Here is a 6000-nt window from a genome sequence, read left to right as displayed (position 1 = left end):
CACACTTGCCACTTTCCATTTCCCACGTGTCGATTGGGGACCATACTGGAATCCAGTGAGACAGTGAAGGAAGCTGCTCGGAAGCAGGGGAGGGTCGATACAAATGTATGACTTCCCGCTGCCGCTTTACGGCTAACTTTCCAGACTGAGGCCCTCAGATTCACCATGAAGAGCTGGCACAGCATGTGCCTCCTGCTGGCTCCTCTCCGGTGCTGTGTGCTTGTTAGGCATTTAACCCCCACCTTCCGCTATGGGGTAGGGGGCAGGACTGTCCCATTTCAGGAAAAGAAGCACAGGGATGCTCAGTAAACCCGTCCAAGGGCACACGGCTGCCAAGCAGCCAGGCGCGGCTTCCAACCAGAGGCCCTTACCCACGACCCCACCCCGCCTCTCAGTCCACACGGCTGAGAGCTCCAGGTGCCAAATAGGCACCTATGTTTCTTTTGTTAGGAAAAAAGGAGGCTCTCAAGATAAATTAGAACACTAAAATTGTATTTTTTTAGTATTCAACAAAATGGAAAGTAACTAGATCATTATTTCTATGTATTATTGACTTAGAGTGAGGCTCATTTTAAGACACCCCAGGTGACCGGCTTTTCCTTCATTCAGAGATCAGTATGTCTGATTTTAAAAGCATAAAACATTATGCCAAATTGCTCTGGCACTGTTTCCCACGGAAAAGCTGGGCTGGATGGAGTCGTGTGCACGTTCACCAGAGCTCACAAGCAGACACAGCTGCGGGGGTGGCAGCCACCATGAGGGGGGCGACCGGCAAGGAGGGGACGTCCGCAGGGACCCATCTGCAGCGCAGGCCGCCAGCGCCCCAGGTACCAACAAACAGGGGCCGGAGCAGGCTGATGTCGCCTGCAGAGCTGGTACGGCAGCCAGGGGGCCGATCCATTTGTGCAAACAGCCTTTGCTGTGGCCGCGCCTGTGCCAGTGCTCAGCTGGGGCCACCCTGGGTCCCTGAGCTCACAGACAGGCCTCTCTGGATAGTTGTCAGAGTCCTGCAGTGACCTTAGCAGAGTCCAGACAGGAGCACAGCGCCTGGGTGCAGGTGCAGATTCTGCAGCCAGACTGCATAGGGTGGGGGTTGGCTCTGCCGTGCCTCAGCTGTGTGACCTTGAACAAGGTCCTCCTGTGCCTCAGCTCCCTCGTGGGTAACCTGTGCCTCAGCTCCCTCGTGGGTAAAATGTGGGTAATGACAGCACCCACCTCAGGGGACCGCTGTGAGGATTAAGTGGGTGAACACGTGGCAGGCCCTGGAACAACGGGGTGCACAACAAACAGGAGGGCTGTTCTGATCACCCAGAGTTCTGGTGGATCTGTCACCCCAACACCAGTTTTCACTGCTCCTCACCTTAAGATGACATACTATATATTCATTTTTTTATTGAGATATTGTTCACAGGACATAAACTTCGCCATTTCAAAGGACACAATTCAGTGTTTGTGGAGTATTTGCTACCTTGTGCTGCCATCACCACTATCTCATCCAGGATGTTATCACCCCGAAAAGAAACCCATGCAATGGCAGTCACGTCCCCCTCCCCCTCCCCCACCCCTCCTACCTACGAACCTGCTTTCTGTCTCTGCGCGTTTGCCTATTTGGGACATTTCATACAAATGGAATCTTAAAACATGTGGTCTTTTGTGAAGATGACACACTAGAAAAGAAGCCTTTACACTTCAGAAGGGAAATAACAGGATCCCGCCACCCTCCCCCCAAAATAATAAAGTGTCAGCTGCGTTTTCGTGCAGTAACAGCCTGTCAGTGGGCTGCCAGGAGGAGGCTCAGCTTGATCTGGGGTTTTGAAGTGGTTGATGCTTTGAAGTTCCTTTTCCATCCCACACGACGCAACAGAGATGCAGAGCAGCAGGCCTGTCATTCCCACTCCCTCTTCCCTCCTTTGTCTACAAAGATGGGCAGAGTACCCCGATGACTAAGTCTCAGTACCAGCCAATTACCAACCCCGGCAGGAGACTCGCTCCTCGAGCCCTGACCCAGGAGGAGACGTAGGACAAAGCTTCGTAAGATGACAAGCCCTCCTCAAGCTCACGGAAGCCCCAGGCTAAGAACCCCCAGGGGCTCAATCCCACAGTGGGTCCAGAGGCCCTCCTTTGGCCTGAGGGCTGTTATTTAACTGCTTATGAGGAAGAAAACCCCAACACTGCTCTTGGAGAAAAACAAACATGCAGCATGAAGGGTGCCTCATACTCATGCCCAGTCTGAGAAGAAAACACAGGCGCGTTTTATTCGTTTCTCAAACCCCTGAGATCTGTGGCATATACCGCCGAGAATCAGGACGGAGGGAAGATGCAGATTTGCATGTCCCGCCATGAGTTTGAAGCTGGTGAGCTGAGGGTCACTGTAGATATTCAATAAGAACATGACTGCCTTTTGACCTTGTTCTCAGCACAGACAATAGACAAATTTTGTCGATTTGCTGTTTACTTGTTTAGCTTGAGGGGTGCCTCAGGTCTTGAGGAGTTGTGAGTTTGTTTGGCGGAAGAAAGAGAAATCCTTCAGGGAGGCTGGGATCCCCAGATGGCCAGCCCTCAGCAGTCGGTGAAGCCCCAACATCAGATTGTCCAGGGGCTCATCGGGAGTGACCCCTTTGTTTCTCCGAAGCTCCACCCGCCAAACCCGTTAACTCTTATAAAAGCCCCTGCTTTCTATTCTTGGGGAGGGGCATTTGAGCGAGGAACCCAGGCTCCTGCCTTCTCCTTTTGGCCAATGCAAATAAACCTTTCTCCAACTCCAAGCACGGATGATGTCTCAGCGTTTGGCCTGCTATACTTCGGGCACACGAACTTGAGATTAAGAGGTCCAGTATCAAGTTCAAGGAAGAAGGTAGCATCAACTCCTGGACTCTCCAGGTCTAACAGCGATTGGGGGCTACTTCTGTCTCTTTGCCCTGGACCTCTCCAAACATAAAACGTCGATGACCCCAAGACCTCCAGCTCTGAGAATCTACCCAAGTTTCTCCGGCTGATTCATTAATGTGAGAATGTAGCATCAACGTGTCTCTCTGGGCTGAGCGCTTTCACGTAGTCAAGCTGAAGTCCAAGGCGGGGGAAGTCACTGGTAATTTCTGGCTGCTGACTCCCGCCCATCAGTAAGGGGTTTGAGAACTGAAGCACCATTCTGGAATGCCACCAGTCTTCGGTCAAGCGACGATATGATTAAAATGGAAAGTATTTTTTCAAGGTCTAAATGGGAATGAAGGACACAGGGGTACTTATCACTCTTGCTTTTTAATTGCTGTTGCCCAGGTAGAGTGTGTTAACATCTCTTTAGGAAAACCAACATCTTTGGAAGGCGTTAAGCTCCAAGCTGGCTAACAGTCAAATGCAATGCAGGAAAGAGCAGAGGATACAAACTGCAGAACCAGCCCGAGGAACAGAGCCGATCATATAATGGGCCCAGTGTTGGTCCCAGTTGCTACGGTCACTCGCGGCCCTTCCCTACTGGATGACCTGGAAAAGGTGCTTTGTTACCCAAGTGGACTCTGCCTTCGTGCCAGCAGCTGAGCATCCCACTGCCTGTACGGTTTCTCTGATTACCTGATTCCTCAGGCTGACTGGGATTTCTTTCTTCTAGATCAGCCCTTTCGATCAAAGGACCCAGCAATGATCTCTGGACAGTCATTCCTTTACGGTACCAGGGCTGGCAACAGTGGTGAGGTCACGTCACACTGCGGCCCCAAGTGAAAAGGGACAGGCGCCCCTGCCATCCCATTCCTGCTCCTCGGGCTAGGGCTTGCCTGTCATCCCTTCTCTGGAACTGAGACTCAAAACCCTACTGTACAAGTTCAGGAACAGATCTGCAAATCGCACATGCGTTTAAACCACCTTTTGGGGTTAAAGACAGCTTGCATTTCCAGTGTATACACCGTGACCTACATGGATAGAACTCAGAATTAAAAGCAAACCCCATCCATCTGGGCTTCTTTTCCAGCACCAAGATTTTCACATGGTTTTGTCTCCCGATCCATGTGAGCACAACAAGATGGATCAGCTTTCACTGTAGTCAAAATGTTTTGCAAGAGCTGATGAAAAGTTCTCACCATGAGGCAGAGAAGAGGGCACACGTGCTGTCAAAACAGGGTCAAGTAACTTCGAGTTAGACAAATAGTTCTCAGTGGGCTGTTTTGAACACCCCTTCTCGTTAATTTGAAGAAGCACAATTTTTAATTTCCTAAGCATTCTCTCCCTGCAAATGCTCAGAAATGAAAAGCTCACTGCTTATGTTCCTAAGCTTCTATTCGAGCAGCCCGGGCGGACGGGGAGAAAAGGTTGATCATGGCCTCGGTCATAGGAATGACAGAGTCAGGGAAGAAACTCACCCAGGCCTGACATCAGCCCCTCACCAATATTTACTGGGCACTCCCCGAATGACACTCATCTGCCATCTGTGGGAGAACCAAACACAAAGGCTCTCCTTGAATCCCCTAAGAACACAGCTTGCTGGCCGCGCCGGCATTCACACTGGAGCAGGTGGTGGAATTCACTGTAAACTGGTCTGTGCTTTTCCAAGAATCAGGGCAGTCATGTTTACTGAGGATCAGATGAGAACTGCCAACAACCCCACAGCAAAGGCCAACAGAGGGACAGCGGGAAACCCCAAATTGCCATTTATTGGGGTATTCACGACTCTGCTCTTCTCCCTACTTAGAAATTCCTTAATCAGTACTTCCCGCTTAGGGAAACAAGGGTTCTGTTCATGTTTCTCACAAGCAGACCTGGAGCGATCTGATTGCATGACTTTAAGAGGACGGGGCAGGAGGGCAGGACTCATCCTTGGAAACAACACACATGGCTGTCTTTCTGCTGAGATCACGGACGCTGCCTTTTTTTTTAAAAAAGTAAAGAATGCATTGGACAACGGACAGCCAAACAGACACCCAACACAAGACGAGACTGGTTAGGTCTCCTCAGATCAGGGTTTCTCAGCCTTGGAACTCTTGTCATTTGGGGTCAGACAATTCTTCGCGGAAGACAAGGCGCCTGTGCATCGCGCCCACGGGCCTCTGTCCTCCAGATGCCAGGAGCGCTCCCTCCCCATATGACCCACAGAACCCTCTCCAGGCCCTGCCAAAGACCCCTGGGGGGCAAAATACCAGCTGCCCGACAACCACTGATATCAATGGAAAGCAGTTTGGGTTTTTTTGTTGCTTTTTGCAGGAGAGGAGGGATGATGTGGCAACTAAGTCTTCTAGGGTACCTGAAATGGATTTCTAGTAATCAAAACGACATTCTAAACTATACAAACCAAAGGGCAGTGAGGTTTGCAGAGAAAGCCAGGAGGTTCCGACGCAGAGCCTTGCGTCCACACACCACAGCGCTGTTTGCCAGCTCCTGGGGGAGCAATTGACTTGTTTAAAGGAATAAAATAAACTATACTTATTCTTCATAAGAAACGGTGTTTTCTAGACTAAATAATCAACTAAATAATAATGAAAACTAAATTCTAGACTAAATAATAAAGCTGGTCCAATTTTTGCTTTCAATGTTCTAAAACATGTTGCCGATAGAAATGAGAAAAATTAAAACTTTAACTTCTTAGCTTTCTGCTCTAGCCCCCGCAAAGTTGATGGTTAGTTCGTGACTTTTCCTTCTCTCTCCCCTCACCCCCAAAACACAGGCATGCACACATATTTCTGAGCATTATTAATCTAGCTTTGATTTTCTGTATAACCATTAATTTTAACCTATGGCAGTGGTTTTCTTTAAAAAAAAATAAATCAGGGAATCTCTTTCTTCCAACCGCCTTTTAGACAGAAAGCCAACCTGTGACACAAGTCTTGTCTTCTTCTGCCCCGGAACTATCTTGACGCAGAGTTCAAAACCACTGACACAGGGAAGGAAATTAAACTTTTAAATCCACAGTTACTATAGACAACAGGAGGCATGATAATGTAAGTAAGGTTCATAAGCATTTTAAGGTCAAAATGACTAACTTTATATGTAGCAATTTTCCAATTAGCCTCAGGAAAA

The sequence above is a fragment of the Equus quagga genome, chromosome 11 (genome assembly GCF_021613505.1).
Source record: "Equus quagga isolate Etosha38 chromosome 11, UCLA_HA_Equagga_1.0, whole genome shotgun sequence".
In the NCBI taxonomy this organism is placed as follows: domain Eukaryota; kingdom Metazoa; phylum Chordata; class Mammalia; order Perissodactyla; family Equidae; genus Equus; species Equus quagga.
This window is presented reverse-complemented; position numbering follows the sequence as displayed.